Raw genomic sequence first — 16,019 nt, forward strand, 5'->3', positions numbered from 1 at the left:
TTAAGCTATATATAAAGAGTTCCTTTTGCTTTAGCACTCACTGGCTCAGGTACCTGCATACCCATTCATATCCGTGCACAAGGCCAGGAACACACCTTTTGTAAACTTTATCAGAAACAGAAGTATTACATTGGCTTTCCTGGAAAACAAACCAATAACCATATTCTTTTCTCATGTATTTTGGCTTTTAGCAGTTTTCCACAAGGAACAGGAGAGCCAGGAAGCAGAATGGAACTAAACTAAGTCAAATGCCTGTTTTCCTGCGCTCTGTAAACGCAAGGGCTCGGCCAGTCCCTGGGAGCAAGAGCTTCCATCTTTTGTCCAGGGCAGAACTATGCACTGAAAAGCCAGGAGTGGTGTTGAGGCGCTGAGCCCAGCACCTCTCCCCATCTCTCTCTTCAGCTCCTGGGCTTATGTTGGTACAAATCAATAGTAATTCCCCTAAAGTTCACTGGCAAAATTGTGTAGTCCCTTGCATTTGTTAAAGTTCAAAGCAATTCCCTCAAGTTTAGTGCAGAGGAGACTGGGACCGTCGTTTCATGCACATTTGCAAGGAATGGAGCACAGCCTTTCTACAGTATGAGCCATTGTTTTATATCGCCTTATCACAGCTTCTCCTGTTTGTCCTTCCACAATATCCCTGAAACACTGCCCTGTGCTGCAGAGCTGCTGCTTCCTGCCACAGCAACCGAGATTCCTTCCCCTCCCCTGGATTTCTCTGTCTCCCCGTCTGCCCTGTGCAAGCAATAGCCTATTAAGACAATGTCTTTCAGATGGACAAGAGATTCGTGACCTGCAATAGCTGAAGTAACATGTGCTCTTGTGTTCTTTCAGATGTGCACCCAGAAATGGTCCCCATGGGCCTGTGAAGATGAGGCTGAGCCAGACAGTTGAGAAAGGAGTGGGAATTCATGGCTTCACGACTCGTTCTCTTTATCCACCAAGAAATTTTGCCTTCATGGAAGAAGATGAATTTGGTCACAAGTTTTGGACATCAAGAAATACAGAACAAAGAGGAGTAGGAATAGTTTAACTACACAAGATCAGTGAGTCTGATGCATTCGGACTCTGGGACCTACTACACATGAGCCAGCTATATGCAGAGTACACAGGCAACAAACCTAGCGCCCTCAGACATTCTGCATCATCTGTGACCTCCTCTTTGTGCTGGGATTTCCAAGCCGTGAGCATCCTTCCTTCCCCTCCTCCCCCCAGGACTAGCTTCTTCCCATTTCCCCTCATTTTTTAACCCTGGAGAATGATTGTTAGTGCAAAATATTACCTCAGCTCTGAGTTTGAAACGCATCGTGGCAAACACATCACAATCCACTGCTCACTAGTTCTCCAGCAGCACAAGCTGAGCTGAGGCACCCATGGGGACCATTTCCTGGGCTAATGCTTCTACCAGTGTCATGCAGGCACGAAGAGCAGATCGCTTGTTAAGTCAAATGCCTTTAGCATCTCATCATTTCTCGCCTATGATATTCCTCAGGGGTCTGCGTGAGCTCTCGGAAGCTGGTGCTGTAAACACTTGGGTGCTGGTGCTGAGAGCGTAAGTTCCTGGCTCCAGGCACAGCGTGCGAGTGTGGTTTTGGCTGAGTGATGGTTTCTTTTCTTTTGGAATACACCTCAGTACCTTCAGCCATACGTAAAACCCCAGCCATAGAGGGTTTCATCATTCGAAACAATATGTAAACTGATGTGCTTGGTTAAATTTAACAGTGTGTGTAAAGCCATAAAGGCCAGTGCTGAGCTACAAGAGACAGGCAGGTGCTTCTTGTTAAAATTCCTCTGCTGAACGACACGGCAGGTTGGGGTGAGCTTCCTGTCATCTCAAGGTTCACCCTTTTTGCAACAACCATCTATCTCCCCCTAGATTAGAAAGTGCTGTTTAACATCGCTGTACGGCTCGAACGTGGCTCTGAATAATGACATTTCTTCTCTGTTTAAATGTCAGCCTATCCCACATGTCCGATTCGTTCCCTGAAAAGACCTGATCCTCATTCAGGTGGCTCTAACCAACGACTTTGTTCCTATTCCCAGAACCAACAGGAGCCATTTCCCCATCTCCAGCCCTTCACAGTGAAGTGTTTGCCCAACCCTGGGACCTTCCTCCCCACCAACAGTAAAAAAGGTGCCTTTGTGTGAGTGGGGAAAGCAGCCCGGTGGTGCTGCAGCTCCTCAGACATTCATTTTCCCAAGCAGAGGAAGGTCAGTGGTATTTTTATGGGAATCCCTGGTTAATGTATGCCGCTGTCTCTGATAAAGACCCTTGGGTTTCTCTTCCTATTTCCATGAACTCCCTCACTCCTTAGTCCCAAGTGTCCCATCATTTAGGAGGGTTTCCAAGGAACCATGAAGGTTTGTAGGCGGTGGGAAGTGTGCCCCGGGTACAGAGGCTCCCAAGCAGACCAAAGACCTGGCATCTAAATGAATGTTTACATAAAAATCACACACCTTAAGCTTTATGATACCTTATGGCTCTGTCTGCAGTCTGGACAGGCGATGGAAGGCACGAGGGGGGTTCATGTGCACCCTGAGCAGCCCAAAGTGGGCATATGCGCAATCCTAACTGCCAAATAGAAGCATAAGCCTGGGCATGGAGCATGGGCAAGGACCCAGGCTCTTGCCTTGGTGGCCAGATGGGCTGGGCATGGTTGGAGGCAAGCAGGCTGCTGCCAAGTGAGTGAGGAAGGGGCTGATGGGGCCCCCAGAGCTGGGGATCTCAGCTGGGGCTTTTGGGGGAACATCAGGGGAATCAGTGCATGGTTTAACTGGCAACCAAAGAGATTCTGGTCTCAACCTTACCACTTTGTTCTCATTGACAAATGGGGTTTTCCCCCACATTGACTCAGGTCAGTGCAAATGAAAATAAAGCTCATTCCTACAGCCTTGCACAGTCCCAGAGGAAAGAGAGGGAAAGGCACAACACCCCCTTCTCCAGGCCCTGTTAGTCCCTGAGTCTGGACAGCTTATGGTAAGGTGGGAGAGCACTTTGTCTTACGGTTCATTTCCCACTTGCTCTTCTTTTTGTGTTGCTAAATCTAATGCTGAGCTGCTGCTTGAGCTGCTGGGACATCAGCCACCCAGTTTCCTGTCCCTCTCCCAAGTTCCCCATCACCATCAGTCCATGGAGGATGTGAAATCTGGAATGAGATTCCAGGGCTCATAGCCTCCATTCCTGCTGATGCAGCTCTATTTATTGCCAGTCCCATGTCCTTTCTTGGAGTGCTTTTGGCAGTCTTTTCCTACATCTGTGCTCAACCATCATTCAGGCACATTCCACTAAACCTAGGGTTACACAAACGCATGAAACAATGCGATACGTGTGGAGCAGAACTGGAAACCCACTGAAGGCTTTTGGTATTTGCCGCATCCCACCAGTGCCACTACCTTCCTTTGTGCTCCACATCTTAGAATTCCACAAAGAGGTAAAAGAGTTCAGTTAGGAAATCTCATTAATAAAATAATCAGAGCTTTTTAATTTGACCGTGGTTATTCTTTATCAAATGCTGTCCAGGATCAAGCCAGTTCTTCCCCACCCAATATTTAGAAGAAAAGGGGAACATTCAGGACTAGGATTTCTCAAGGACAAAAGAAGATGTTGGCTTGTCTCTGTTCTCAGCATGAATTCAAACCCCAAGACTGAGAGCCCAAGATTTGGTCTGCATTTGGTTTACAGCTTCTGCTGCACAGGAATTAATGTATTTCAGAAGACTCAAGAGCCTGATGGTTGGGGTACTACCCTGCAGCTGGAGAGGTTTGAGTTGTACTTCTGCCTTTACCATTATCTCTCATTTTATTTCCACCTCTTACAGCCATTGTAAACTACGTGGAGATCTCTATGGAACTTTGCTCTATAGGGGCCAATGTCGTTTACAGTCTAAGCTGCAAAGAAATCCTCCCAAATCTGCCCAGCATCTTGCTCGCCTTCCAGAAGCCCCGTGAAAGGTGGCAAACCTGCGGGGTCCTCCAGCCTGCTCTGCAGCAGAGCTCAGAAAAAGCCTGAAGAGGCACTGGGGGAACAGGAGGCATTCAGGTCCCGGTGGCTGGAGCACCAAGAATGATCGCAGGATGGACCAGGCCACAAAGAGCCTCAAGCACCATCCACCTCAGAGGGCTGCCCTCTCCCAAATTGTAAACCTCTTCTAACTCTTCCCTTCAACCAGCTTCTGAAACAGAGCTTTCTCAAACCCTGCTGGCTCACACTTCAGCAGCAAAAAGCCAATTTGACAGTGGGGCTTGGCTCACCAGCCAAGGGTACAGGGCAAGGTGGTGGGTACAGGTCTGCCAGCCCCAACATTCAGGGCCCTGGGGGCTTCACATCTCTGACATCTCTAAGAACAGAATGGAAGGAAAGGGAAATTAAGTACAAACGGGGGACCTCCACTCAGCCAGATCTCTGGGGTTTTTGTCTGCTGTGTCCATATTTGGTCTTAAAAAATAGAACACACCACAGTCAATGGGAGTCACCACTTTTCCTCCTTATTTATTCTGCAAACGTCAAATGCAAGTGGGATAAGAAGTGAGGTCCCCAAATTCTTCAGGGAAATCTGTGGACATCAGTTTCTCTGCTCTCCTCCCTCATAGTCCTGCCAATCTCTACTATACCAGAGCATTTTGCACCCTCACTGCTCACCTCACCGTAGTACCCTCCGCTGAGAGCAGAAGACGGCTTGACCTTCACCACAGGCTCCTCTACATGACAGAACCCTGGGATAACACGTGGGGCCGAGTCCACTCGAGCCCATCCCAAAGGTCTTTGCCCTGTCCCATGCTCTGGCCGGGGGTTCTTGTGTTTCTGTCGCTTTTCCCCTCTTGGGAGGCATAATTCAATCCAGTAACACCACGGATATAAATCAGGATCCTTTCCCCATCAGAAAGCCTCTGTGTGCAGGGACTGACAAAACTGGGGGGTCACGGCACCGGGACAACCTTATTACTGGGGGTGGTGGCCTGGTGAGGGTGGGGGGGGGCTGGACCTGACCCCTAGGGATGGAGCCGCCGGGACTGCAAGGCTGGAGCAGGGATCCCTTCCCGGCCAGCCGGGAGCCTCCCCTCTCCCCCCCGCCGCGGTTCAATTTGCTCCGTGCCAGAGGGGAAATTTATCGCTGCCCGAGCAAGAGCACGTTTTTTTGGCCACGAACTCTGCCTGGGTGACATTCTCAGACTTTCTCGCTTCAAGCCGCCTCCGGGAAAGGCGGCCGCGGCGTTTTACAGTAAATCCCGGGGCTTCGCTTTCCAACGGTGCGGATCGTAAATCCAGCAGCACCTCCCTTCCCCCGCGGCTCCGCGCTCCGCGGCCGCGCAGAGAAAGCGCGGAGAGGGGAAAATCGCGGGGACCTTTCCCGTGGAAGAAGCCGGCAGAGAGAAAGGGGTTGGGGGTGACCGGTTAATAAATGAAATAATGCCAGCCCCCAGCCCCTAAGCTCCGCTGCGTGCCCCGGACACGCACACACACACACCCGGGAGCCAGGATTGATGATCCCGGTTATCCCGGTAATTCCCGGCTCCGGGTCTCGTCCCCGGCCGAGGGGTCCGCGTCCCCACCCCGGAGGGCAGGGAGGCGATGGGGGCCGCGTCCGCCCTCCGCATCCTCCGTGTGCGGTTAAAACGGCCCTTCAGGGAAGCGGCTGAGGGGCTCACCCGGCCAGAAAGGACGGGGAAGGGCTCGGGGTGCAGCCCCGGAGCGGGGCCGAGGGCACTTTTCTTGCCTTAAGGACAGGAGGTGGACGGGGATGTCTTCCAGCAGACGTGAAGGAGCGACCCAGCATTTCCCCAGCGCCGAAACAACCCGGGGAGCTGCTGTTGTGGAGCTTTGGAAGCTTAAAAAGGACCAGATTTCCACTTCTTTTCCAAGAAACTAATAAAGGAAGCGAACAAAAAAAATTAACCCAAACCAAAACGAAACAAACCTAATTTATTACAACAGAGAAATTCGCAGATGATGCTGGTTTGAATTTATTTTTGGACAACGGTAACTCTCCAATATATAAACCCCATCCCAAAAAACGTAACCCAAACCCCACCTGCCTTTTTGAGTGCAAACCCTTAAAATCCATGTCCCGGAGCTGCGGCAGGTCCCTTGGCTGTGGCCCCACAGCTGCCGCACGTTTGTGAAAGCTCGGTAAAAGCCTCTGAATTTGTGTTTGTTTTTTTTTCTTTGGGTATTTTCTTACCTTCACACATAACGAATAATAAGGAGGCATTTCAAAAACTAATACCGGAGTCCTACTATTCTCCATTGCACAAAATGCAGGTTTCAAGCCTGAAAACCTTTCTGTACAAATATTCATCCTCACAGCAACCATTTACGCTGTAGAAAATGTCGCATTAATTCACACCTGCACCCTCTATTATTTCTCTCCCGGAATTAAACCTTTCCCTAGAGCCCGACACCGAGTTTTCAGGCTAAAACCGATTTGTCTCTATTCGCAGTTGCACTTCCAGCAGGATCAGTTCAAAGATCCACACGGGTTTCTCTGGAGGCTTTTCTGTGCTCGCTGCCTGGCTGGAGAAAAGGGAAGCGAATAGGATGTCCTCAGTTAAGTAACAACAGAAAATTATACATGAAGGTGAGGAGAGTCCCACAGCCCCAAGCTTCCCAAGGAAAAGCGAAGAGAAGATCGTTTTCACCGATAGAGAGTGAAAGGTAAAGATCGGAATTCTCCTTACGCTGAAATAACTCCTGCTGCCACTTCGCTTCATCCTCGACTTCTGTGTTGCAGGAAGTTGTGGTTATAGCCATGGAAAAACATAAACCAAACCCAACCCCGCCGCTTCTTCCCTGCACAAAACCACTGCTTAATTCCGCAATTTTCCTTGCACATCTGTCTGGCTGCAAACAAAGAAACTCGCAAGTTTTCAGGTCTCTGCTGCAAGGAAATGTCTTCTAAAGAGCACAAGGAAGCGGAGCCGCTTGCGCCACACATGCAGGGTCTTCCCAGACAACACTTCCCTTGTTCCACGTATTTGCAGACACACCTGATCTGCTTATAGAAAGCTCAAATACATCACAGCGCTCCGCTGCCTCTATTTCACTACTTACCTTCCCGATTTCACCCCCTGTGCTGGAGGTGTTAAATACATTTCAAACAGGTTTTGTTATCACTTTTGTAATTCAAGCTGGCGGTGTTACTTCACTCTTGTAATTTAGCTGGGTGCTGTTTGTTTTGAACTACAGTGACTTCATGCAGCTGCATACACGGCTACAAATACATAAATGCGGGGAAGAGAAGCCAAGTAGCAGCCCGAATAACTGGGCTTACTTACGTCTTGTTGCTTCAGGAGGGTGCAGCTATAGATGGAGCAGGGAGGACCCTCTGCAGTCCCTTCCAAACCATCCCATGATTCGGTGATTCTATGATCCCGTGACTCTATGATTCTGTAATTCCATGATTCTATGATTTTGGGATTCTATGATTCTATGATTTTGTGATTCTATGATGTCATGATTCTATGATCCCTCCCAGCTGTGGACTGATGTGGACTCCCAACCAGCACAGCGTTTGCTGCCTGTGGCGGAGAGAAGGTCACCCCCTCACCGTGGACTCCTTTCAGAGGATTGATTTGGCAAAGAAGAAGCCCCAAACCTCACGAGAAAGGGAGAACCAAGCCATGCTTGACGGGACGGGCAGAACTTTGCCAGCCGCTTTCAGAAAATCCATGGATGGCAGTGCTCAGAGGGAAATGTGTCCCTATACATATATGTGTGTATATATATGTACACATGTACGTATGTCTACATACATGTACCTGCATGTGTACACATACTGAGGTCGGGGCCGCCCCTTTGGGGGGCGCGGAGCTCTCCGCGGTGCTGCCGGCCCCGGGTTCAAGCGCTGCCCCATGGACGCGGTGGGGCGACGGGAGAGGAGCCCGGTGCCCGATCGGGAGGGCTCCGAGACACCCCTCTGGGGCCTCGCTTCCTGCCCTCCCAGCAGCACAGGGGCTTTCTGCTCCACCGCTGGGCAGGGGGGGCTGCTGCATAACAGCGTCTGGTCATTGCTCAGTGTTTCCCCCTTTTCAAGCTGTGCATCGTCTGAGCAGTTTGATTAAGTGAAAAGCAACATTTATTGTAGATGTTCTGTCACTACGGGTATGGAGTCGGACATGATTTGTTTATCATCTTCCCTGTGATCTTTCTCCTCAAAGGAACAAGACCCATCTGTCGGGCAGAGCAAAGCTGCTCCACTTTAATCCATAAATGTTGCCATTTAAGGGGTGCAACCTTTGACAGAACATAGTACAAGTCTTTGAACAAGACAGTTGTGCAACTGGCGTTAAAGAGCCTAATTGAATCTTTCACTAACCACATGCGCTTGCTTTGGGCAAAGGTTTTCTCTGCGCAAATATGATCTTGTCCATTTGCTAGGAAATTTATTACCTTTCCAATCATGTGAGTTCCATACTACGTGCAGACTTAAAAGCTTACAAAACATCATGGATTCATCTTCGGCTTGTCCACGTGTTTCATTAAGGCGCCTCATAAATTCATTCTGACTTTCATTAGTTTGCCTTTGCTTCCGTGTTACACTTGTTTCTGTCTTTTCAAAGCATCTCTGTTTGATTGTCCCTTTAAGCTCTGCCCCTCTGAGTTGGAGACATGATATTTGTTCTGGTGTGTGTTAAACTGAAGTGATTTCTTCTGGCTGAGCATCTGCCATTCAAGGGGAGCACCAAAAGTCTTTGCAAATGTTGGCCACATGCTTTCTTCTGCCTCCCAGGCTGTGTCTGACACCAGCATCCAAACAGGACCGAATCACTACTTGTTCAGATTAGCCAAAGCTGGGCACAGTGGGCAGGACTCATGCAGCCAGGTCCTACCTCCTGCTCCCTCCAGGAGGGTTCACCCCTTGCACATTTGGAGAGCAGGGTTGGGATCCAAAGGTCAGAAGCAGAAGGGGAAACTGGGACAGGCCAGGGCTGGTCTGTAACCTACTGATCAGCTGCTGCTGGATGATAGGATCTGAGTCCAATAAAGTCATCCTGCAAGGGAAGCAGGAGGTGAGAGCTGTAGGAATAAGTCTCTTATCTCCTAAGTGTAAGGTCGGAGCCCCAGCCTCAGCTTGCCACATGATCTAGGACAGTTTAACCTTGTTATCACTGTAACATGCATGCACCCAGTGTCAAAGATGCCCCACCACCTTCAGCCTCCAGATCAATCCCATATGCTCCTTGCAAGTACAAAATCTTTGAAAATGTGTAATATGAATCTTCTTAGCCATGATCTAAACCCGTTGTTCCTTGTCCCATCCACCATGAATGTGAAGGAGACGATGCACTCCAGGCTTCCTCTGCTTTCACATGTTATTTAGGCAGTGCTCTGCAACTTATCTTTAGACTTTACTTCTTTAGACTTGTAAGTATTCAAATACCTGCAAGGACTCATTACATTTACACAGAAAAGGAGAAATTGCTGTGTACCTTGAAGGGATTCACTGTGCAGTGTTTGCAGAAGGCTTGAAGAGGGAAAATAAAAGCCGTTGGATTTTTCTCCCTCCCTATTCTGCAAGCAGTTTCTAAGCCCCCAGTAAGGTTTGGCTTCACATAGCTACTGCAGTGCAATAACTTTTATTCATAATGATGGTAAAATTAGGTGCATACAGATTATATTGTTATAATATTACTGGATGATAGCATTATGATTCTCTTTTACTTTTGTAAGAATGGTTATAAATGGCTATGAGAGGGAAGTTGAAGGCAGAGAGCTGCTCTGGACATTGGATTTATTGCGTTGCATAAAACACTCATCAACCTGCTTGATCTGCCTTTTTCCTCTTTATAGCTTTCTGGGTGATGGCTAAGGTGGGACTTTGCCCAGACTCTGCACCTCACAGAAAGAAAGTCACTCCTGATGGTTATCACTGTTTTGTAGACTTTAAGGAGTTAACTCCAGACCTTGCTCTGGCTCCATTTCTGGTGAGTGGATTTTATGGGCTCCTTTTAACTCCCAGCACAGATTTGACACTCTGGCCTTTCGTAATAATCCTCTCACTCACGTTGCTGCTTCTGGAAACTTCTCCGCTTCAGCTTGTGCCAAAAAGCTTCACATTCCAGTTCTCCCAGGCTTGAGTGGTTTTTCTCATTCCTGCCTTCTTCACATAGTTAACAGCAAGGCGCAGGATGGTCCAAGGTCTATTTTAATCAGGTCTTGCTCATTTGTTTTCTGGATATTCTTTCTCTGAGCCCTAGGCCCTCACTGGGATGAAGTGGCGCAGTGGGATGCCCACTTCCCCTCCAATACTTGCACATCAGGAAGGGAAATCATGGAGGTGCTGAGCAGCCCTCCTCAAGCAAGTCGTGACTTTACTTAGAAGCATCTTGAGCCCTTGTCCTTTCTTCACCTTCCCCTCCCACCAGCTCCTGGACACCTTCAAGAGCAAAGTTCAGGCCATGTTCAAAAGCAGCTTCACTGACACACGTGGGACACCTCTCAAGCATAGTAAAACACATTTGAAACACTGGCTTGGGTCTTCACATCCCTCTCCTAAGAGGACATCTGAAGAACATTAGGTTTAATTCAAGGCTTCTGCGCTTGGGCATCCTGCAAACTGTGGCAGTTTCATGGTCCTTGTTTTGCAGAGGGGGAAGCAGAGAGAGAAGAGGCTGAGCTGTTTGATCTGTTACCCAACGATGTAGAATTAAACTTGGCATACACTTCTGCCAGGGTCTTGCTCACCAGCCTGTCCCTACAGCGCAGGCGAACAGTGCATTTGTCGGTGCGAGAACGTATCGCACAAATAAAACAGCTTGTGTGGTGGAAATCAAGTGTTTGGAGGAGGTTGAGAAAGAGATTACACATAGCCCTGCACATTCTGACCGGGTTTTAAATGGAAAGAAGATTAAAGAAGAGAAATTCAACCCAAGTCTAATGAAAAAAAAATGGGCAGATATGCTTGTAATTGGGTCATCCCACAGAAAGTTACTGATTCAAAAGGAACTCGAGTTTCTTTCTAACTCTGCTTTTTCATTTTCATAAAACCAGTTTGTATTTAACAAATGCCACCGTGTAAAGAAAAAGCTACCCCAAACCAACACTCCCCTAAGTTCCCCATCTGTGTTTTCCATTTTACAGCCTTCCTCCATCACAGTAATTTGAGCTTTTGCTTGGAAGGAGCGGCGAAAGAGGAAAACCCTCCCAAGCATCCCTTTTAAAGCAGCGTTTCTCAGTTCAGCTCCAGCCAGGGGTTGCCCTCTCCTGGAGGAGAGGAGAAAGTCGCATCCCACGACCTTGCACTCCTTCCCTTTAGGCTGCAGTCCCTGCACCTGCCAGAGCCCAGGGACAACGGGGATCTCCTGGGGCACAACGTCCTGCAGTGGAAGATTTTCCCTGTCAAAACCTGGGGTAACCACACCGTTCATTGCTGGCCCCGCTGCCAGGAGCAGTGGGATGATGGAGACGGGGGATGACAGAGACCTGTCCCAGCCTGCAAGCTGAAAGGAAGGGCCCAGGGGAATATTTACTCTGTCTCAGAGCATGGACAGGTTGCTTCTCACCAAATAGTGTAGAAATCACTGCAATTGGATGGTGTAGAAGCCAACATTGTAAATGGGAGTCAAAAAGGGATCCAACAGACTACTGAAGGATGCATCCGATTTGGGCTCTTAGTCAGCCCGATCTGTCCAGCAGAGCCACCAGGTCAGAAAGGTTCTTACCCTGCTGCTTGCTGAGGCTGGGACTTCATCCTCAGCAGCGGTGCGCTCTGTGCATGCCACTTTTCCCCATGCATCTTCTGGGCTATGCTGGAAGCTGGGGTTGGTGTTGGAAGTGGGGCTGGATGGTGCGCCGGGCTGAGGCAAGCGACAAACCTTCCTCCATCCAGCAGCATTGATGAGTCTGTTGTCATCTGCAATACCAGTTTCTTGCTAATGCCCAGCCATATTCCCACTGATGACAGATAACACTATGGCTTTTGCTCACCCCTATCCCCCACGATGATGGACAGACATACAGACATGACCATGGCCTACCACTTTCCACCTTCCCTCAGTGTCCTGCTATAAAAACCTCCACCCCAGCAGCATGCCACCATTCAGCCAGCCTGGCTTACGTGGACTCTGTTCTTTCCCTGGTTGTGTCCCCAGCTCTTTCTGTGTCCTTGTTTCCAGCAGGTGCTGTCTCTTGCTCCACATGCTCTGAGGCAGGAGGCTCCCAATGCACTTGGAGACCTCCAGGAGCCGGTGATAGAGAAATGCAAAGCACAAATCCTTTATGGATTTAAGTCGCCTCAAAAGGGAGGCCACATCTCCTTCAGCTGCTCTCCAGAGACTTGGCCTGATCTGAAACAGATTTCTTAGCATCTTTTTTAGTGTTTCTATTTGGATAAGGGCACCAGCAGGAGAGAAGGGCCGTTTCTCTGCCTAATGGTGCTTCAAACACTCTTGTGAAGTTGAATTAACACCACTAAAGGGAAAGATTAGAAGTCACTTTAAAGTGGCTCTGGGGGAAGTTTTCAACCCAATCTATTTGCACCCACGACACTGTATAAAGATAGAGCTAATGGGAGTGCAGTGAAGTCGTAAAGACAGGCAGCCTTGGTTTTAAATTAACAGGAGCATTATTTACACCTAGGACATGGGATACAGTACAGCCTGTACATAATTCTGCCACTTTCTCGTTTCCCACCCCCTCCTGCAGACTTAGGCAATATTAGAGTAGTTAATTGAGAAGACAATATTAAACTTCAGAAAGGTTTGATCCCCCTTTATTTTCTTTACCAAGAGATGCATTTTTATGAAGGTTGGTTGGTTTCTGTCAAGATAAATACACACTTTCAGTGTTTTATTCTCCAAAGAGCCGCCGAATGGGACGTTAATAAGATTAAAACGATAATAAATAAGCCCAACAGCAGCTTTTATGACCTCATTTCTGCTGAGCTCCCTTTTGGTTCAGTTTTGCTCACACTCAAGCCCAAGCACATCCACCACACCATGTTTTGGGGCTGCTTTCCCCTTTCCCCACCCAGAGAAGCTCTGTTTAAGTCTGCCCTGAAACACCCTCATTACCTTCAGCAGAGCTCTGCACCATGCAGGAAAGGTTTCAAGGGGTGCAGGGTTGGGGGGGAAACTGAGGCTGGGGCTCAGGATGGACCTGCAAACCCTTCTGCATGCAGGCAGCACCCTATGAGCACCCCATAAAACAGAAGACCCTGCTGCAGCCACTCAGACTGGACCCAAGGGTTCCCTGGCCTTGGGACCCTCACCGCTTGGCTGCAGTTCCATTGCATTCGGCAGACTCTGGATCAGGCCTGGCAATCTCCCTAGAGCAGCTCTGCTCTGGCCTCCCTGGGTGGGAGCCTGGCTGGGAAACACTGAATTCCTTAATATTTATTCCTTCCATTTCCCCTTCCTCCAGAGGCACTTTAAAAATCAATACTGGTATAAAAAAAGGACATTTTGGAGCCAGCTTGGTGCCTTCTGCTTTCCCTCAAGTGCTTCAAAGTGAAGAATAAACACCTAGGCAGAAGGAAAAGCGGGTCTGACAGCCCTTTAAATCAATGAGGGCCCAAATTGCCCTGAATCCGATCACAAACACACAAAGCTGTTTCCTCGGCTGCGTTTGAGATTAGTGTCATCCCACTGCTACACGTGAGGGAGGGGTTTACCCGTACATAAACCCCTGGTATATGTGATACGCTGATGTAGATATATCAGTATAAATGCAGCTCGGAATGCCAGTAGACCCACGGGTAAATGAATTCTCATTTGCTCTCCCAGCCCCAGGGCTTTTCCCTCTCGGTTAATTCTCGGCCGTTAATTAATTGAGCCCGGGGCTCCCTCTAGCGTCGCTCGCGGACGCTCCCTGGACAGGGGCTGCTCTCCCCACGACCCTTTCCCTTCCCTTCCCTTCCCTTCCCTTCCCTTCCCTTCCCTTCCCGTCCCTTCCCTTCCCTTCCCTTCCCTTCCCGACCACCGGGCCCGAAACAGGAAGGGAAAGATCTAAAGGATGGGCTTAAGCATGGCAGCAAATCCTGGCCTGTGGAGCTTTCCAGCAGATCCTTCTGGCGTGGTTTGAAGGGGTGACACAGTGAGATCCTCATCGCTCTCTTCAGAAAGGCTTTTCGTCCTTGAGGTCATTTAGACCATACTGACATCAGCAGAGGATCTGGAGCTGAGGCTCTTCAAATGCTGGGGCTTCAGGGAGGTTGTGTTGAAGGTCCTGGATCTTCAAAGTCTGTGTTCTTCATTCCTCTTGGCCCAGGGGACCGACCCACATACATTTGACTGTGGGCTTCAATGCTGTGTTGAACAGCCGGAGGGACCTGTTGCCAGTGGTGCATGGTGCTGCCTGGTTTTGGTGGGATGGGAAGGCCCTCACCAGGGACATCAGTGGGATCATGCTGTTATCCTGCTCACATCACCTGTGTAGACTCATCCCCTGGACAGAGCACGGATACAGCCTGTTCACAGCTACCCAGAAGCAGACACACACAAACCTCCATCTGTGGAGTCCTTGGGCACAAGCCCAATGTCTCTGGGCCACTAAAATGCTACTTTCCTCATTTGGATAGAGATCCCAGCAGAGAAACAAGATTTCTGTAGTCTATTCCACCCTTGCTGCCCTGAGACAAGTCCTGAAGTGTTCTTTGCTCCCCTGATTGGTATTCTGGGGGGAGAAACTGAGGCACGCAGCTGTGACTGACTCCCCATGGGATCTCACAGAGATTTTCATCGCTGTTGTGCTGGACACAGATTGGAGATGCAGCCTCCCGCTGTGCCTCTGTGTTACTTCCCTGCCCTTGGGAGAAATCCCTTCCTTTCTTCCCTTCCTGCAAAGACGAGCAGCCTCCTTGCTCCCTACCCTCCACTTCAAGGCTTCCCAATGGTGGGATGCTCTTTCTACCATTTTCTGCCTATCTTCATAAAGCCGCCAGCACTGGGGCCCCCTAGTCCTCCCCAGAACACAAATAGTAATAAATAATGGGGCCTTCTGGCTCCAAGCATCCTGTCCCTCCTTTCTCCCCTCCTTTCTTCACTCCTTTCTCCCCTCCCTCCCCTCCCTCAGCCGCAGCACATCCTTTGGGCGGTCTGCAGGTATGCAACCCTCCGGAAGGAGCCCATAATTCTTGGGGAAGTTGCTCTTTCTCACTGCAATGGAGGCATTCCTCTTTGTTTGGAAGACTTTTCCCTGTGATCTCCAGCAGACACACCTCAAGTTTCAATCCCAGCCTCACACTCCTGCTCCTTATTCAAGACCGTGACCTGCGACCTTCAAGGTCAGACATCTCTAATCCCAAGAACAACATCTCTCTAGTCAACAGGGGGATCTCTCTCTCCCTCTCTCTCCAAATTCCTTGGATCTGGCTGCACAAATCCCTCCTCCTCCAAGAAAGGCAAAAAAAATCCCACCACTTTAGTAAAAATAATATATGAGGGGTAATGGCTCTGGGGGTGGGGTAGGGAGAAGAGACCTTAAAAGGCCCCCATCTCCCATGGATGCAAACTAAAGAGTTCAGGATGGTGCCACAACTTGCCTTTGCTCTGTCAGAGGGAAATGATGCTGAGCTCTGCTGCTGGATCCACAGTCTCGTCTCGCTCTTGCGATTCACCTCTGGATTTTGGGGTCTCTTAATTTGATTCCTTTATCTAAAGACCCACACGACCCCCAGAGCACTGGAACAATCTGAAGCTGAAGGTTTTGAGGGGTTCTTTCTTTGCATTATTTGAGATCCGGATCTTCAGAGGGACTGGAAAAGGCGAGGTTGTATTGTCAAGGGCGTGAAATGCTGACACTACAGAGAGGAGAACTATAAACCCAGGAGCCAAAGGTTCCCGGACATGGGCCAGCGGGGGAAGAGGGAGAGGAGGGCTCATGTCCATCCACTTTCAAGGGGAGTTAAGCCATGGATTTGCTCTTGTACTTTTTCCCTGGCTGGATTTCCAGTGCCACTTTCCTCTTCTTTTACCTCCTTCTGCCCACAACAAGCTCCTGCTTCAGATTCCGAAGCAACACGTCTGAGGAGCTTCTCCCACTGGAATTGGATGGGGATTTTTCTGCATGGACAGCTGAGCCTACA

This window comes from Pezoporus wallicus, unplaced genomic scaffold, assembly GCF_028554395.1.
Source record: "Pezoporus wallicus isolate ANWC-B61680 ecotype Strahan unplaced genomic scaffold, APGP_CSIRO_Pwel_v1 contig_13057, whole genome shotgun sequence".
Taxonomy (NCBI): Eukaryota; Metazoa; Chordata; class Aves; order Psittaciformes; family Psittacidae; genus Pezoporus; species Pezoporus wallicus.